At 45.2% G+C, this 19,923-nt stretch overlaps 1 protein-coding gene across 2 annotated transcripts in view; it reads left to right on the top strand.

Moving 5' to 3' along the window:
• Positions 1-10,666: 10,666 nt before the first annotated feature.
• SQOR (sulfide quinone oxidoreductase) overlaps positions 10,667-19,923 on the top strand; it is a 58,632-nt gene continuing 49,375 nt past the window's right edge. The window contains exon 1 of one of the 2 annotated variants that reach the window (XM_011756939.2): positions 10,667-10,777. The gene's annotated coding sequence lies outside the window, so the exon portion shown is untranslated. Of the gene's footprint in view, positions 10,778-13,790; positions 13,881-19,923 lie in introns of those variants that run through there. The other variant, XM_011756933.2, reaches the window with a different exon arrangement.

Raw genomic sequence — 19,923 nt, 5'->3', positions numbered from 1 at the left:
AATAGACGTGATTGTGGTATGCTAGGACCCCTTCATCCAGATTTTTAATTTTTTTAACCTTGGAGTTTTTGGATCCCTGAGGGAGGAACTTCTGTGAATGGCTTTTGGAGGGGACACAAACCCTTATAATTGTACCACAGAATTTTGTGTATGTGTATTTCCCAGGATTGGGTCTCCAGATTTCATCAGATTCATATGATGAATCTGTAAAATTTCCTACAAAGCGGTGATTCTTGATCAGTAAACCTCCAAGCCTCATTGTGCACATATTTAAAAAGTTACTTCGTTTCTAAATATGTATTTTGATGAAGATAGTTCCCATATAGGTTCGTTCAGATTAATCAGATATTTAAGATTTGTTCTGTTGCTAGTTGATTCCTACTATTTTTTTTTTTTTTTTCCGACACGGAGTCTTGCTCTGTCGCCCAGGCTGAAGTGCAGTGGCGTGATCTCAGCTCACTACAAGCTCCACCTCCCGGGTTCACACCATTCTCCTGCCTCAGCCTCCCTAGTAGCTAGAACTACAGGTGCCCGCCACCACGCCCGGCTAATTTTTTGTATTTTTAGTAGAGACGGGTTTCACCATGTTAGCCAGGGTGGTCTTGATCTCCTGATCTCGTGATCCGCCTGCCTCGGCCTCCCAAAGTGCTGAGATTACAAGTTTATTCCTACTGTTTTAGCTCAGTTCGTATGTATGAGGTCATTTAGTCTTCAGGTTAGCATTTGAATGAGACTAGGTTTATTTTCAAAACCTGTAAGAGAATGAAGTGAGTAATCAAGAGAGACAGTTCTAATGACTGCAATTTGAAAAGCACTTAAAGCAAAAATTCCAAAGAAACACAATGTAAAAGAAGGGCAATCAAAGAGAAGGTGGGTAAAATTTGGGATGGGATGGGGGTGGTGATTGAGAAAGAGAAAACAACAGGCCTAGACCAACGTAGAAGGTCAAGGTAATTTATGCTTCATGTATGTACCCTGAATAAGGGAGGCTTGCAGGCATGTAAAGAACAATAAACAGAAGCCACCTATTTTTGGTTAAAAGTAACAAAAAGTCGCCCCCTACTGTCACTTTATTGTAAATGGAGGAAAAGTTTGTAGCTGTTCATCCTGGTTTAAACCATAAATATATTCCTAATGAGCTCTAGGAAGCCTGCAATGTTCAAATCCTGATAAGGATGGGCTGAAAATCACTCTGAGAATGATTTTCGCTCTTATTTTTGGTCTGACTTTTATTAGTCCATTAGAGGAGACAGTTAAACAGTACAAGGGACTACAGGCTTGGCGCGGTGGCTCATGCCTGTAAACACAGCACTTTGGGAGGCCGAAGCGGGTGGATCACAAGGTCAGGAGTTCGAGACCAGCCTGGCCAACATGGTGAAACCCCATCTCTACTAAAGATACAAAACATTAGCCAGGCGTGGTGGTGCGTGCCTGTAATCCCAGCTACTCGGGAGGCTGAGGCAGGAGAATCGCTTGAACCTGGGAGGCGGAGGTTGCAGTGAGCCAAGATCGTCCCATTGCACTCCAGCCTGGGTGACGGTGAGACTCCATCTCAAAAAAAAAAAAGGACAAGGGAATACTAAGAAACAAAAATATGTCTATAAACCTGAAGGTTCTTAGCCTTCCCTTTGATTATAAAGTTAAAAATTTTAAAGCATGTAGTTGCCTTAGTAATATAGTGGTTAGGATTATGAACTCAAGTCAGATTGAAACCGAGCATGATGACTCACACCTATAATCCCAGCACTTTTGGAAGCTGAAGCAGGAGGATCACTTGAGCTCAGGAGTTTGAGACCAGCCTGGGCAACATAGTGAAACCCCATCTCTACCAAAAAAAAAAAAAAAGAAGAAGAAGAAGAGAAAATTAGACAGGTGTGGTGGCACATGCCTGTGGTCCCAGCTACTTGGGAGGCTGAGGTGGGTGGATCACTTGAACACAGGAGGTTGAGGCAGTGAGCCATGATCCCACCACTGCACTCCAGCCTGGTGATAGAACATGACTCTGTCTCTACATAAATAAATAAATAAAGTCAGACTGCTTTGATTCATGTTCCTGCTTGATTTGGGGCATTAGACAAATTGCTTAAATTCTGTGTCCCTAAGTGTCTAAAACCGTGAAGTTAGGATACTAAGAGCTTGTAGCTTGATAAGGATGTAAAGTTTCATGATATCTATATAAAAGCCCTTATTAACAAAATAGTAAGAGCTCAAATGTTGGATATTATATCTTAGTACCTCGAAGTCACATATCTACATGGGGGACTATTTATTTTGCCACCTTTTGCACATCTATTTTTGCTCATCGGAGTTTTCACTGCCTATAATGTCTGCCTGTTGGACACCTGTTTATTCTTTGCAAGTCAAATGGCACCTCTTTATGGTTTTTCTCACTGCCACCCAAAGAATTCATTTTTCTGTGTTCCCACAGTACTTTCATAATACATTGCCTTAACACTTAAACAGTATTAGTTATGTGTTCATGTGTTTTTCAGATGTGTTCTGGGTATGACTGAAGTAAGTCGTAGGAAGCAGTGAACTGCTGCTGCCTGGAACCTACCCCAACCCCATTCCCCTGCAGTCCTACCCTCTGCCCAGCATGCTTAGGAAAGTTGATTGTAGGGAACCCAAACAATCCCTGTAAGTAGGAGGTAAATAGATAGAAGGTAACTAGAGTAAATAGATTAAGAAAGCAACCAGATGGCTTAACATGTCATCAGAGACTTTCTGTGCACTTTCATTTTCATGGTATAAAAGGTAAGGTGTATATCGCAAGTCGTGAGATGTACCTTGTCTTGCTGCTGCCCAAGACTGCCTACTATGTAAGTTTCCCCTGAATAAATTTTTGGCTACCTACCAACCTGGAGTGGTCTGCTTCTTTCTTTGGTCTGAGCTTGCCCTCCGCTTATGGAGGCCATTATTGGTTCCAGTAGGGAGTTTTCCTAACATATGATCAAAGATATTTCTTTTTCTTTTTCTTTTTCTTTTTTTGAGATGGAGTCTTGCTCTGTCACCAGGCTGGAGTGCAGTGGCTCGATCTTGGCTCACCGCAACCTCTGCCTCCTGGGTTCAAGCGATTCTCCTGCCTCAGCCTCCTGAGTAGCTGGGATTACAGGCACGCAGCCCAAGATATTTCTTAATTATCTTTGTATTCCATGGTGCGGTGCCTGGTCTATCTATAGTTTATTGTGAGGGCTGGCAAGTCTGAAATTTGTAGGGCAAGCCAACAGCTGAAAACCCAGGGAGGAGTCGATGTTGTAGTTTGAGTCCAAAGGCGGTCTGGAGGCAGAATTTCCTCTTCCCTGGGGATCTCAGTCTTTTTCTCTTAAAGCCTTCAACTGCTTGGATGAGGCCCCCACTATTATGGAGGACAATCTCCTTCACTCTAAGTCTACTGAATTAAATTTAATCTCATTTAAAAATACTTTCACAGCAACATCTAGACTGGTAGTTGGCCAGATACTGGGCACCATGGCCTATCCAAGTTCCCACATAAAATTAACATTCATAGTTGGTTTTCAATATGTATTTTGGGCTTGCATTGAATCTTGTAGCAAAGAGATATACATAGATTTTTTTTTTTTTTTTTTTTTTTTTTTTTTTTTTTTGAGATGGAGTCTCGCTCTGTCGCCCAAGCTGGAGTGCAGTGGCGCGATCCTGGCTCACTGCAAGCTCCGCCTCCCGGGTTCACGCCATTCTCCTGCCTCAGCCTCCCGAGTAGCTGGGACTACAGGCGCCCGCCACCGCGCCCGGCTCATTTTTTGTATTTTTAGTAGAGACGGTGTTTCACCGTGGTCTCGATCTCCTGACCTTGTGATCCGCCTGCCTCGGCCTCCCAAAGTGCTGGGATTACAGGCGTAAGCCACCGTACCCGGCCTGAGATATACATAGATTTTAAAAAGCTATAATGAAAAACTGGATTATATAAATGCCAAATAAAGAATATTACAATTAAAAAATTGAATTCCTGCAATTCAGACATTGCTAAGGAGCTTGTAATCCTTGGATAATATAAGCCACTGCTTCCATGCCTAATTATGTATTTAGTTAGACTAAAAAATAATGATAACAGGTCCTGAGATTTTAGAAATAAAATGAGCTCAGAGATAATGAGTGAACTGGAGGACACAAAAATAGATGCCATATCTGTTTAGATTTATATCTTCTCCATCAACTAGGGGCTGCTCAGGTCTCTTAAAAATAGCTTCAGAAAGAGGTGGGCAAATTGAGAGTAGGCTCAACAGATAATCTGGCTCTCAGACGTTTTAACACGACAAGGCACAAAAGGGGTAATGCTGCCATCTTGTGGTATTGTTCCCCTAGTTCTACAAATTCTAGTATTGTCTCAATTGATCTGATGAAGTTCAGCCGGCCTAGGCCTTTTTTCTTTTTTGAGACAGTCTTGCTCTGTTGCCCACACTAGAATGCAGTGGCGCGATCTTGGCTCACTGCAACCTCTGTCTTCCAGGTTCAAGTGACTCTTGTGCCTCAGGCTCCAAAGCAGCTGGGACTACAGGTGCCCACCACCACCCCCAGCTAATTTTTTGTATTTTTAGTAGAGATGGGGTTTTGCCATGTTGGCCAGGCTGGTCTCGAATTCCTGGCCTCAAGTGATCCACTGGCCTCAGCCTCCCAAAGTGCTGGGATTACAGGTGTGAGCCACTGCTCCTGGCTGGCCTAAGCCTTTTTAACTATAGCTTTTTAGGCAAGTTAGGATTTTCTGTATTGTCTGAGCTTTGTTTAAACAGTGAGATGCTTGAAAGCAATCTATCTGAAACATTTTATAGGATTTAAGATATTTTCTAACTTTTTGAGTCTCCTAGTTTGATGTTAGGCTTGAGGTTTTGATCAATTAATGATCAATTCATCTGTCATCTATTAACAGTCATGCTCAGAATTGTCATTTAAGAAAAACGTTCTGGTCCAAAGATCTTGCTGGGATCTTTGGGATCCCATGTATTTCCATGCTTTTATTCATCTGAGCCTATGATGTCAGGCCTTAGCTGATTGGATATGGGGTGGATACCTGGCCCAAGAGTAGCCAACCCATGGGCTAGTCAGTGATGAACTGGTCTGGCCAGAGAAACTCTGCCTAGATGGAGACTGCAGGGAATCTCAATGGCTTAGTCAATTACTGTCTTGGGAATATGCACTAGAATAGTTAGAGAGAGTCAGCCCTTTAGTAATTAAACAAGTGAGAGGGCACACAGATACTAACAGAGACTGGATGAGTATTAAGTGGAGATGAGTAGGGGATCGATGAACTTCTGCTTCTGAAAGGGGACAAAGTAATCAGCTCCCTCAAAATGCCTTGGATCCTGAGCCAATTTGCCTGTATGGGCTCTTTGAGACTTGAGCGCTAGACTTTTCTTGGGTTCCCATGGGATTTGATTCCTAGGCTAAGGTTCTTGTTTTCCACATTTTCACAAACATTTTTACCATACTGTAACTATAAGCATATCACTGTCTTTTAGGTTATTCTAGTAAGTTATATTTTTCAAAATGTTTTAATGTATATTATTGACTTTAATAATAAGGGTCCTACTTAGCAGTTTATATATTTCCATGTCTGCTAATCCAGGAATTCAAGGACGAAGATATCAATGACCAGCACAGAGATGTAATCTTGCTCTCGGCCACACACCTGAGTGTTTCCCTTATTTCGTTGCTGGGTGTTTCCCTTATTTTGTCCAATTTCTTTTCTTATTCTCATATTTGGCTGGATTTCTAATACCAGATCTACATCAGCTCCTTCTTAAACCTAAAATTCAGAGCCCCAGCTCTGTTGAGCAGCTATTGTATTCCAGTTGCTTTATACATGTTATCTCATAACAGCAACCTTAGGAGGTAACTACTGTTATTACCATTTTACAGATGAGAAAGCTGAGACACGTTGCATCTGATAACTGCCCAGGATCACACGGGTATAAGTGGTGGGGCTGGGATTTGATTTCTGGAAAGAGGTGAGTTTTCTTAAGTGGGAGACCCTAGGAGTAGAGAGAGAAATTGACCTTAGGAGTTTTACTTTAAATATCTTGATAAAACTCTATCCATAATGGGGAATTATGGGGCCGCACCAATCTATCTGCTGTTTTTCTTTATCCAGTCTGATAATATTGGAAGAACAAAAGTGAAGGAGGCATGAGTTTCTCTGTTACGAGAGAGCCTAGTGGTGAGGATACACAGAACTGTGATTTTCCTGCAAGGTTGCTTTAATTCTAGACAGCCACTAAAACTCCACACCTCTAGGGATAGAAATGAGCAACAGTGAGACTGGAACTGGGTGAGATTTGGCTCAGGAGCGTCTCCTTGAGATAACAATGCTGCTGATAGAAGGAAGGCGAAGCTGCTAGGAGAAATTAACAACTCCGGGATGGTTAGGACATTCCCGTTAAGGCAGGGCTATTTTGAAACATTTCATCCCCACCACCATCTGCAGAAATCTACCTTTGATGCTGCCTTCCTGGGCCTGCATTTCTGGGTCTGTAACCTACCACTCAGCTCCATCTATTTTGCACCGTTATCGCTTTGAAGAAAGAGCATAGCTAGTACTAGAAGCCAAATTTTTATCACTGGAGAAAGTTCGTTTCCCTTAGAGATAAATGTACAGACAGGAGGTGATCCCTAAGACTCTTACTGGCGTTACGTACTGCGACATCAATGGCTCTTGCTGCAGTTGCAGCTTCCAGGCACAATGCACTCATTGCAGGTGGGTTGTTTTTGGCCTTTAACCACCTCACAGCCTAGGCCTCAAGTGAGGAATCCTAAGATCTGTAAATTCACCCTCTCAGAATGGAGGAACAGGGAACAGACTGCCTCTGAGTCAGGGCAAGTACTTCTTTCCTGTTTGGATTACAAGTATAATAGCAGGGAGAGAGGAGGTGAGGCACACACATCACTTTGTCTCCATGCAGTCTGCCTGGGAGCGCTCTTATTCTACTGACTCAAAAGACACTCCTGAAAGCAGTGCTATCCTGAGCAGCAGCTTGTGCTACTTTACCAGTCAGACCTGTTATTAAAGATGCAGACTGGTGTTTAAATCAGGCTGTGTCACACCCATCCTGGGCTCCTATGGTGGCCAGGAGAATGTGCCTCACACACCTCCAGCCACAGGGAGCAAAATGGCCTAAGGGCTCCGGTGCTGTACTCTGAGACCTACCTGCATTTGCACCCAGGCATGCTTCCTACACAGGCCACTCCGAGCAAATGGTTAAGGCTGGCAGGGATACTAAGACAGGCCCATTCCTGGAAGACACGGGGCTTCTCTGACTTTGGTTGAAGGACTCTGTATTAGCTTTCCTGAAGCTCTGCTTGGTAGTTTAATGCTTTTCCCCAACCCTCCTTTTCTTCTTCACTCAGGCAGATAGTACAGATAAGAATAAAGAGGCTGAAGGAAGTGGACGTGTTCGGAGGGCTATATTATATAAGGCCGGGCCAGGCACAGCGGCTTACACATGTAATCCCAGCACTTTGAGAGTCTGCGACTGGTGGACTGCCTGAGCTCATCAGGAGTTCGAGACCAGCCTGGGCAACACAGTGAATCCCCATCTCTAGTTTTGTAATAAGATATTATATTTATTTTAAAATTCAAAAATATATAAGGCCAAAAGACCTACCAGAGAATATGTCCCATGAGAAGGCACACAAGATACACCATTCTCCCAGCCATCAAAATGCACTGATGAGAAGGGCACCAACATCGCTAAGAAGTTCTGCAGGCTGGGACGATGGTAAGAGTGGCGGTTACAATCTGAGCTTGTCAGCATCTGTGGGCATGATGGGGCCAGGAGGTGGCACTTAACTGCCAGAAGCCAGGAGGCTTTAATTGCCTTACCCACCAAAAGGCAGGGTTTGAGGGGCAATCACTGGGCTTTACCAGCAGGGGGTTGTGGAAATGGTTAATGGAGCATAGTGTCTCTTTTGAACTTAGAAGCAAAATAGGCAGACAGTCAACAAGGATGCTTTTAGCATCTATGACGGGGTCAACAAACTGTTCAGGTAAAGGGCTAAATATTTCAGACTTTGCAAGTCATATGCTTTTTGTGGCAACCGCTCAGCTCAGCTGTTGTAGCACAAGAGCAACCATGATGATGGCCTTATCTCCATTTTAACAACGACAAAATTTAGGTGTAAAGAATTGCCCCAAAGCCAATTTGAGACTAGATTTCTGAGAAAGACTTGATTTTAGATCCAGTACTTTTCTTATGTCCTAGGAGACCTTTCTGGGTGGAGTCTAAGCTTGCCTGAACCACAGCCCTCCCTGCTCTCCAGTACTCTAATAATACATGTATTTAGCAGAACCTTTTGTGGCACTAGGACTATTATTATTATTATTCTTGAGACAAGGTCTAGCTCTGTTGCCCAGGCTGGAGTGCAGTGGCATGATCTCGGCTTACTGCAACCTGTGCCTCCCAGACTCAAGCAATTCTCATGTCTCAGCCTCCTGAGTAGCTGGGATTACAGGCATGTGCCAGCACACCTGGCAATTTTTTCTTTCTTTCTTTTTCTTTTTTTGTATTTTTAGTAGAGTGGGGTTTCATCATGTTGCTCAGGCTGGTCTTAAACTCCTGGCCTCAAGTGATCTGCCTACCTTGGCCTCCCAAAGTGCTGGGATTACAGGCATGAGCCACTGTGCCCGGCCAATTTTCACTATTATACCACTTTGTTTATATATGTAGAAAACAGTATATGATTAGAAGATCTTATATTTGTGGAGCCTATAGTAGACAGCTTTCTCCCCCAATCCGCTGCTGCCAGTATTCAATCTCCCTTTCCATTTTTTGAAGGAATACCCATCATAATAGTTCTGGCAGAAGTAAGAGGGCCAAGTACATTCTCTCCCTGCTCTGACAGCTACAATGCTGGCCTTTGACATACAGTTGGTCAACTGGAAACTCCCACTGAGAACTTTCACTTTCACTCTCTTTATATTTGTGTCAATCATTCTAGAGTAATTTGTGATGACGTGGGAGCATCCTGTGGGTAGCCAGGCTGTTTCTGCTAAAACAAGGTGTACTTTCTGCTTTTTGATTCTCCAGAGCTGTCCTCATTCCTGTGTACTTCTCCTCCCATCATTACCCATCATTTTGATGGTTCTGTGAATCCTTGAGAGCCTTTTAATGTCCCCCCATTTTTCCTTTTTTTTTGAGACGGAGTCTCGCTCTGTCGCCCAGTCTGGAGTGCAGTGGCGTGATTTCGGCTCACCGCAAACTCCACCTCAGGGTGCAAGCAATTCTCTGCCTCAGCCTCCCAAGCAGCTGGGATTATAGGCACCTGCTACCACGCCTGGCTAATTTTTGTATTTTTAGTGGAGACAGAGTTTCACCATCTTGGCCAAGCTGGTTTTGATCTCCTGACCTCGTGATCCACCCGCCTCGGCCTCCCAAAGTGCTGGGATTACAGGCGTGAGCCACCGTGCCCAGCCTAATGTCCCTTTTCTACTTAAAGCATCCAGAGCTGGTTTCTTTCTTGCAACCGAGAATGCTGATTGAGATAGAACCTCCATATACATTAGTGCTTCTTGTCTGAAAACAACAACAACAACAACAACAACAACAACAACAACAACAATAACTTGACCTTCAATGACACAGATGAGGAAACTCCATGGCAGTTTTGGTTATTATTTGATAAGCAGATTAGCTGTGAGGAAAACAGCATGTTTGGGAGGTGTTGGGGATGTCTGTTAAAAGCAAGGCATAAAACACAAGTATTATGCTGTAATATGGTTTGGCTGTGTCCACATCCAAATATTAACTTGAATTGTAGCTCCCAGAATTCCCACGTGTTATGGGAGGGACTCAGGGTGAGATAATTGAATCATGGGTGCTGGTCTCTCCCATGCTATTCTCATGATAGTGAGTTAGTCTCATGAGATCTGATGGGTTTATCAGGGGTTTCTGCTTTTGCTTCTTCCTCATTTTCTCTTGCTGCCACCATGTAAGAAGTACCTTTTGCCTCCCTCCATGATTCTGAGGCCTCCCCAGCCACGTGGAACTGTAAGTCCAATTAAACCTCTTTTTCTTCCCAGTCTTGGGTATGTCTTTATCAGCAGTGTGAAAACAAACTAACACACCCTGTTCATCTGCCTATCTGGTTCTGAGGCTGCCTTATGGTTTGGCAGGATGAAACACCATGTGATGCTTGCTCCCTGATGCATAGCAGGAACTCATTCCCAGCTCTCCCACAAGTCTCATTGCAGCTGTGAAGCCTTTGCTAGGTTACTGTCCCAGCTAGGGAGGGTTTGCTGGGGAGGCTAGGGTATGAGCTGTTTCTCTAGCTACTCACCCAGGAAGTGTTTGCTGCAGGGAAGGGATGAGGGTGGGGCTTGCTGATCAGGCAGGAAGGACAGTACAGGAGGATCAGCCTCTTTGCTCTGATCTTCCTCCTGAGCCTTCCCTTTCTTGTGATAAGGATCCCTTTCACTGTTCCGTTCACTATTTCCACCCGTTCCTGTTGCCAGCCCTTTCTGCCCATGTGCCTGCAGATCTTCCCAGAGCCCTGGTTTGGATTTGTGTTCCTTCTCCCGGATGTTCTTGAATTGGGGTGTGTTCCTCTTAGTGCTAGCTCCTCCTATCACTTCCCACCCTTTAATGATTCTTCTTTCACTTTCCCATATCCCCAAGTGCACTTTCATTCCTCTGCAAACTTCACATGGGTAGGAATCAAGTCTGATTTTTTTCAACAGTGTATGCCTAGACAGCAGGCACAGGGCTAGTTGGACACAGAAGGCGAGGACTCAGAGAATATGCATCAGATGAAAGAATGACTGCAAGAGTGAGTGAGTCAACTCTCAGTCCCCTTCCTTGTCTGATGGGCAAGTTACAACTTCTGTTCTCCTTTGAAGTGTTCTCTTTTGCACTGGAAGGAGGGTTGTTGAGTGAGATAGTAGAACAAATACACTGGAGGCTCTCAGCATGTGGGATATGGTCAGGACATCTCCCTCCCTCTCTTCCTCCCCTTCCTTCCCTCCCTCCTTCCCTCCCTCCCTCTCTCCCTCCTTCCCTCCCTCCCTTCCTTTCTTTTTTAATGGAATCTCAGTCTGTTACCCAGGCTAGAGTGCAGTGGCACGATCTTGGCTCACTGCAACCTTCGCCTGCCGGGTTCAAGCAATTCTCCTGCCTCAGCCTCCTGAGTAGCTGGGACTACAGGCACGTGCCACAATGCCCAGCTAATTTTTTTGTATTTTTAGTAGAGAGAGAGTTTCACCATGCTGGCTAGGCTGGTCTCGAGCTCCTGACCTCGTGATCCGCCCGCCACAGCCTCCCAAAGTGCTAGGATTACAAGCATGAGCCACCGCACTCGGCCCAGGACATGTTTCTTAACTCTGAATCTGATTCCGCAGCCATTAGTCTCAAACCACCCAGCAGGCAGCACATCCCCTGTGACTCCTTCCTGCCTGTATCCTTCCCATTTAAACCAGGGCTTCTTGGCTTGGATGTGGAGGGTGATGGGACTGGGACGTGGGGTGAAGCATTTTGGAAATATGGGAGGGGACTTTTTATTTGTCATAAATTTGGGACACAGTCTATTGGCATTTAGAGAGCGGGAACCAAGGAAGCCAACCTCCCGTGCTATGTGAACAGTGCCATGTAACAATGAACTGTCCTGGCCGGACATGGTGGCCCACTCCTCTAATCCTAGCATCTTGAGAGGCTGAGGCAGGAGGATGGCTTGAGCCCAGGAGTTCAAGACCAGCCTGGGCAATATAGTGAGGCCCCCATCTCTACAAAATATAAATGAATTCAGAAAAAAATTAGTTGGGCATGGTGGCACATGCCTGTGGTCTCAGTTACTTGGGAGGCTGAGGTGGGAAGACTGTTTGAGCTCCAGAGGTCAAGGCTGCAGTAAGCTGTTATTGCACCACTGCACTCAAATCTGGGTAGCAGAGTAAGACCCTGTCTCAATGAAAAAAAAACCAAAAAACCAAAAATACCAAAAACCCAGTTAACTGTCCAGAGTCCTGCACAATTTCTGGTATCCTGTGCCTTGTGCCAACATTCAAGTATGCAAAATCAATTTTTTTTGGTAAAGTTATTTAGGTTCTAGTTCAGATAATTATAAACATTAGGTATTTTGCATGGCTTTAATATACTAAAATTTCCAGGAATGGTTACATTGGAATAAAGGAAGGAAAGAGTATACTTTGTTTTGTTCAGAGCTTCTTTACCAGAGTTATTTGCCATTTCAAAAAATCATGTTGGCTGGGTGTGATGGCTCACACCTGTGATCCCAGCACTTTAGGAGACCAAGGTGGGTGGATCACTTGGTCAGGAGTTCAAGACCAGCCTGGCCAACATGATGAAACCCTGTCTCTATTAAAAATACAAAAATTAGCCATGGGTAGTGGTGGATGCCTGTAGTCCCAGCTACTCGGGAGGCTGAGGCAGGAGAATCACTTGAATCTGGGAGGCGGAGGTTGCAGTGAGCTGAGATCATGCCACTGCACTCCAGCCTGAACAAGGGAGTGAGACTTCGTCTCAAAAAAAAAAAAAAAAAAAAAAAGAAAAGGAAATCATGTCACAGAAGCAATGCTGCAGATGGAATTGAGTTACCAATAAAAGTCTACAGTCTGTGTTTGTATTATATTGTTCATGATGATTTTGCCTAGACACAGTCAGTTCCTTTGATTAAAGATAGAAAGCATCAGTTGAAAACATTTTTAAAAATAATTCAAGCCAGGCATGGTGGTTCACGCCTGTAATCCCAGCACTTTGGGAGGCCCAGGAGGGCAGATCGCTTGAGGCCAGGAGTTTGAGACCAGCTCGGCCAAGATGGTGAAATCTCATCTCTACTGAAACATACAAAAATTAGCCGGGCATGGTGGGCACACCTGTAGTCCCAGCTACTCGGGAGGCTGAGGCACGAGAGTTGGTTGAACCCATGAGGCAGAGGTTGCAGTGAGCCGAGATTGCTCTGCTCACTGCACTCCAGCCTGGGCGACACAGTGAGACTCTGTTTCAAAAAAAAAAAAAAAAAAAAAATATATATATATATATATATATATATTATTCAAAATTCATGAAACCAAGTAAGTCTAAAAGAAACTCAAACTTTCAAGGGTTGTTTTTTTGAACGCTTCTAGCACTTGCACTTCTTAGGTTACGAGACTTTTGGGACACCCTGTATTTATTGTAAAAAGGGTTACTGAATCTGGTATGGGGGAGAACCACTCACTGACACTTTACATCCACCTGGAAAGAGCCACCAATTGAAAATGTCCAGTCATGAATATGGGACGGGACACTGTGGAGGCCAGTGGCTGGAAGCCAGCTTACCCCTGCCTGCGCGTTTTGAGGGAAGGGCTCCAGCGCATACCAAAGCTGAACCTTGGTCACCTTCTCTGTGGAATGAGCGCGGGAATACCTGTGTTTCTGGGCAGCTGTGGGAACCTGGTGAGAAGCCCAGGGCACATAGGAGGACCCAGTGGGAACAGCCAGGGCCTCTCTGCCCAGCGCCCCGCCTGCGCTTTTGCCTGCCCTGATTACAAAACGCTGTTGGCACCCAGGGGGCGGAAGCGTCAGGTGGCCTCGGTGTCCTCGCCTGTGCGCCCGAGCCTGCAGGGCCGCCCTTCAGGGCGCGCAAGGGGCGAGTCTGCACAGCCAGCAGCGCCCCAGGCCAGATGGACGCTTGTTCCTGGTTCTGTGCCCCGTGAGCGCTCAAAGCCCTGATGTGTGCACTGACCATGGTGCCAGGGCTGCGGCGCCAGGCGGGGCACGGCGGGACCTTTCGGGACCTTTCCTGGGGGGAGCCTCTCTTTCCCCGCCTCCAGCCTTCCCCTGGAGGGCGGGCGGGCGGGGCCCGGGTACAGGCCTTGAGACCCAGAAGGGAGCGGCGGTTTTTGCTGCGCCAACGCAGTGACCGAAGGCTCCGCTCACGCCTGGGTAAGAGGCATCGGCGGCCGATCTCTGGCCCTGGGCCAGTGGAGGGAGACTGGGCAGGGACAGTGCCTACCACTGAGGCTGTTTGTTGGCTTAACTCGGTTTCCGCAGCTGGGGCTCAGCAGACCCGGTGCGCCGCGCCCCAAACTTTGCTTCCTCAACTCCGGACACCCGCAGCTCTTGCTGCCCTTGTCCAGAACCCGGGTCTTGGGACTCGCTTCCTTCTCGGAGTGTCAGAGCCTCAGGGCCGCGGAGAGGCCAAGCCGAGAGGGGTTCTTAAAAACCGAAGTATCCGTGGTCTTGGTGTGTGGACATTTCTGGCGCCTTCCACCTGTTGATTGTCACTCGGCACCGTCCCTGAGCGGGGCTGAGTGCTCGGCATCCGGGGACCAGGGACTGACAGTCATCCACCGACACTGCGCGTGGGACAGAGGGGCGCTCGAGGGGTCGGCTGCAGCTGAAACCTGAAGGGGAGAGGATTTAGGGCACCTGCTGAACAGGAATTGGCGGAAAGGGAGAAAGGGTCTTCTGGTGGAATCTGGGCTCATTTCCTTTCCTCTTCATCTGTCTCTTTTATTTATGGTAATTCTAACCTGGCTTTTTGCTCAAAGACACTGTGCAGAGCCCCTGGCTTTGCCTGGGCTGCCCGTTGCTATAATGCAGGGCTCTGGTCCATTTTTGTGCTGTGTACCCCTTTGGCATTTCTGGGAAGGTTAAAGACTCTTTCTCAGAATAATACTTTTTTTTTTGAGACAGAGTCTTGCTCTGTCGCCTAGGCTGGAGTGCAGTGGCGCGATCTTGGCTCACTGCAACCTCCATCTCCCTGGTTCAAGCGATTCTCCTGCCTCAGCCTCCCGAGTAGCTGGGACTACAGGCCCAGGCCAGCAAACCTGGCTAATTTTGATATTTTTAGTAGAGGCGGGTTTCATCGTGTTGTCCAGCTGGTCTCGAACTCCTGGCCTCAAGTGATCCGCACACTTTGGCCTCCCAAAATGCTGGGATTACACGAGTGAGCCACTAGGCCGGACCAGAACAATGCTTTTTTAAAGATATAAAACAAAAGGAGGAGTATTATAAAGGAAACCAATTGCAAAACACTTGTCAAAACGTTAAAAGAATTTATGCTATAGTAATATATATGTCTTTAAAAAACTAATGCATTATTTAATAACAAGGTTATTAAATAACAAGATCTAGCAGTGGATCAGTTACCATAATTTTGAAGTAGTAAAGAAAATAAACAATATTTCAAGATATAGGTAACACTTGTAATATAAGAAAATATGTTATTTATTTATTTATTTGAGACGGAGTCTTTCTCTGTAACCAGGCTGGAGTGCAGTGGCGCGGTCTTGGCTCGCCACAAGCTCCGCCTCCCGGGTTCAAGCGATTCTGCTGCCCCAGCCTCCAGAATAGATGGGACTACAGGCGCGTGCCACCATGCCCAGCTAATTTTTGTATTTTTAGTCGAGACGGGGTTTCACCATATTGGCCAGGATGGTCTCTCGATCTCTTGACGTCGTGATATGCCCGCCTTGGCCTCCCAAAGTGCTGGGATTACAGGCATGAGCCACTGTGCCTAGCCAATATCTGTGATTTCTATTGGTGACAAAGTCTTAGTACTGCCAATACTGCTGTAGTTTGTTGGCTACATACATAATTGAAGTAAATGTTAAATTTCAGTTAGATACTAGAGAAATAAAAGATGTACATATTAAATATCAGTAAAAATAAAGATGTAAAAAAATTTTCCCTCTACGTTCTTGGGTCCAGGTTAGGATCCTCTGATAGTAGAAAGGGCTCTGACCAGATGACTTGGCTTCTGGGCTTGACACTTCCATTGATATTTCCAAGGTCCATTGTAACCTTGGCTTTTTTTTTTTTTTTTTTTTTTTTTTTTTTTTTTTAGAGATTGTTTTGCTCTATCACCTAAGCTGGAGTGCAGTGAGGCAATCTCCGCTCACTGCAGCCTCCTTGTGGGTTCCAGTGATTCGCCTGCCTCAGTATCCCTAGTAGCTGGGATTACACCAGCTGCCCACCACCACACCTGGCTAATTTTTGTATTTTTTGGTAGAGACATGGTTTTACCATGTTGGGGAGACTGGTCTTGAATTGCTGACTTCAAGCGATCTGCCCTTCCCTGCTTCCCAAAGCAGCCACCACGCCCAACCTAACCTTGGCTTTTGAATTTCTTTGAGCCTCGGCTTCTTCATTGTACAGTGGAGATAATAACACCTTCCCAAGAATTTAAGGCACCCAGCACTGCACTTGGTATAGAGGGCTGAAGTAGGTACCATTTATCAGAACTTATCTGTATCCCTTCCCAAGCTTATGGCCTTATATCCCCAAGCCTGGGGAGGTACTCAATATTTATTGAATGAATAGTTGGGTTGGAAAGGGTTGCTTGTGACTAAGTTCAAAAAACCAAATTCGTTAAGGAGACAGCTCGTGGTTTGGGAAATGACTTTGTTTAAATTTGGGGCTTTTTTTTTTTTTTTTTTTCTGGCTGGACAAATATATAAACACATCTGGAACGGGGGTGCTTGAAATGTCAGTCAGGGCCCAGGGTCTGTGTGTGCGTGTCTGCGTGGCTGGTGTTCTGCCAGTGAAAATGAAATTGAATGTTGAAAGGAAACTGGATTCCTTTGCAGAACAGTTTCTCCCCCATGTTGCCTGTGTCTAGCTTTGTTAATCCGATGTGTTGTAACACAGGAAGTGTCTTATAAAGAATGGAGACAGATCCATGACAAGGCATTTCTGGGCATAGATGTACTTTTTTCTTCTCCTTTCACCTTTCCTTGCTCCACTGTCTACTATATAACTCCTCGTTGACTCTGAAGACTTGGTAAATAGGAGCAGTTTGGGTAGTTTATGAAAAGCTGCCCAGACCTGGCTTGAAGCCAACCAGTTGCTTTTTTGTTTTGTTTTGTTTTTTTTTTTGAGATGGAGTCTCACTCTGTTACCCAGGCTGGAGTGCAGTGGCATGATCTCAGCTCACTGCAACCTCCACCTCCTGGGTTCAAGTGATTCCCCTACCTCAGCCTCCTGAGTAGCTGGGACCACCACACTCGGCTAATTTTTGTATTTTTAGTAGAGACGGGGTTTCACCATGTTGGCCAGGCTGGTCTCGAACTCCTGACCTCGTGATCCACCCACCTCAGCCTCCCAAAGTGCTGGGATTACAGGCGTGAGCCACTGCGCTGGGCAACCAGTAGCTTCTTAATCCCAACCTTAAAAATCTTTGTAATTCCCAGATGTGGATGGTAATAATAATAAAGAAAAGTAGATCTAGCCAATCATCCCTGTGATTTACATTGAGAAAGTGCTAAATTGGGACAGGAGGTAGAGAACTTTGTGGAAAAAACAAAACAGAACAACCACCACAAAAAAACCCCCGGAAATTTAGAGCACACTGGGACTATCTATGTCTATAACTTTGGGAAGGGCAAATACTGGTGTTATGGACTCACCAAATTCATATATTGAAACCCTAATCCCCAGTATCTTAGAATGTGACTGTATTAGGAGATAGTGCCTTAGTCAGAAGTGGTGGTGAGCACCTGTAGCCCCAGCTACTTGGGAGGCTGAGGTGGGAGAACTGCTTGAGCTCAGAAGTTTGAGGCTAGCCTGGGCAACATAGCAAGACCTTGTCTCAATAAAAGAATAATTAGCCAGGCATGGTGGCTCACGCCTGTAATCCCAGCACTTTGGGAGGCCGAGGTGAGCAGATCACTTGAGGCTGGGAGTTTGAGACTAGCCTAGCCAACATAGGGGAACCCCACCTCTACTAAAAATTCAAAAAATTAGCTGGTGGGGGGGGGGTAGTGTGCATCTGTGATTCCAACTACTCAGGGGGTTGAGGCATGAGAATTGCTTGAACCCGAGAGGAGGAGGTTGCATTGAGCCAAGATCATCACACCACTGCATTCTAGCCTGGGCAACAGAGCAAGACTCTGTCTCAAAAAAAAAAAAAAAAAAAAGAATAATTAAATTTAGATCATTAGAGTGGGGTCCTAATCAAATATGAATAGTATCCTTATAAGAAGAAGACTCGTCAGGAGCACATGTGCATAGAGAAAAGGCCATGCAAAGGCACAGTGAGAAGGTGGCCCTCTGCAGACTGGGGAGAGAGGTCCCAGGAGAAACCAGTCTCGTCAGCACCGAGGTCTTGGACTTTCAATCTCCAGAACTTTGAGAAAATAAATTTCTGTTCTAGACTTCATCTAGTCTATAGTGTTTTGTTATGGCAGCCCTAGCAAATTAATACAACTGGTTCTACCAAATGGACAATTGGTTTAAAAAAATGGCTACAACTGGGCACATCTCTTTTAAGTCATGATCCCGACATGTCCATCACTTGCTCTTAGGATCCCTTACCCCACCTACGCAGAAGAGTCTCCCATGCACTTTCCTTCTACAGACACCCTGTGTAGTCCCTAGGATCCTGCCTGAGGTTGTTAAAGTCATATTCACCTTCATGATTTTGATTGTTAGGAAGAGAGAAACTTGGCCTCTTCAGTAAGTGATGCAGGTTAGTTGTTGTGCCATGTACATAGTAAGTACTTTATAAATGCATGGTGGGTGATGGGTGATGATGTTGATGATCATCCTTGAATACCATGGGGTGACTCCCTTCTGATCATAATGAATCTCCATGTTTTGGCTCTAGCCCAGTCCTCAGGGAATTTTCATTCTGCCCAGCTGGGAACCAGCAGCTCTGACCCTAGCTACGTGAATGGAGAGAAAATGGCTTGTCTTTATCCTGGGATCAATTTCTGACTTCTGGGAGGGAGGGCTGCTTCTGGAAGTGGGGATTGTGGTGATTTCACTCTATGATAACTTTTTTATATCTTTGGCTATTTGTTCTAAGGTAGTCCATGATGTCTTTATAGGAAAATGATGCGTTTTAACAACCACCGTGTTTGCAGTATAGATTGTGAGAGCTTTTCAAGACAGTGCTGGTCTAGTAAATGTGGTTTCGTGTTTTTGTGAGCGCATAAATGATGCTTGAGATGGATGAGGGGCATCTGAGTTTGGAGGAAAGTCATGAGCCTTTCAAGGTCTAGGTGATGAAATCCAAGCTTGTTTTGAATCATTGAATAAGAAAGGTCTTTAATGGCAACTAGACACCTCCACTTATTTTATACTCAGGGAATGGACTCAAAATGGCTAAATGACTATCTCATGGTCTCACAATCTCCATTTCCTCACTTATATAAAATGGGAATAGTAATTCCCAGCTCTCTGGTTTTTGTGAGTAATTATGTAAAGTGCATAGCACAATGCCTGTCACATATCAAGACTTCCACAAATGATTTGGGGACTTGGGGGGAGAGATTGGGAGGAATGGTTTCCGTTCTAATTATGTTCCAGGCCTGCTTATTAAAGCCTTGTTATTCTTTGTCACAAAAATTCACATCTCGGGTCAATCTAAGGAGTTATTAGAACAAGTGTCCCCATTTGAAAGCCTGCTTGTGAACTTCTATTTTCCTTTTGTCGTTTAGAAGATAGCAAAGTTTTAGAGGATAGCAAAGTTTGATGCCACCCAGCCTGCTCCTTTATTCCATTGATGAAGAAAACATGGCCCAAAATGGGTCAGGATGAGCTGTACCTAGCACTCCCTGGGCTGTGGTCCTCGGTCTTTTGACTTTTGATATGCCCTCAGACAAAGCTTCACTGGGAATGGGTCAGTGTCATCTAGCTGGACACAGGAGACATGTGAGCTGTCTACACCTCATTCTATCCCAACTATTAAAGGATTGAGTTTAGAGTCTCTCCAACTATGTTCAAATAGCAGATGTATACCTTGTAATTAAAGAGTGTTTTCTCATTATGGTAAGACCACACACACTGGATTCCAAGGAATGATATGCCTGAATGAAATGGCCAGTCCGGTTTACAGTGAACTTCTTGCATGTCAGATTCTGAGTGGAAATCCCAATGCTCCTGAGGCTGATGAGTAGTTTTAATGTGGTGATTTAACAAACTCAGGAAACCAAGTTGATCCCTGTTGTGTGACTGGGAGTACATTGATTCCACATCAGAC

This window comes from Macaca nemestrina, chromosome 7 (genome assembly GCF_043159975.1).
Source record: "Macaca nemestrina isolate mMacNem1 chromosome 7, mMacNem.hap1, whole genome shotgun sequence".
Lineage (NCBI taxonomy): Eukaryota > Metazoa > Chordata > Mammalia > Primates > Cercopithecidae > Macaca > Macaca nemestrina.
Note: the sequence above shows the minus strand (reverse complement) of the source record. Positions and strands in the feature narration are given on the sequence as shown.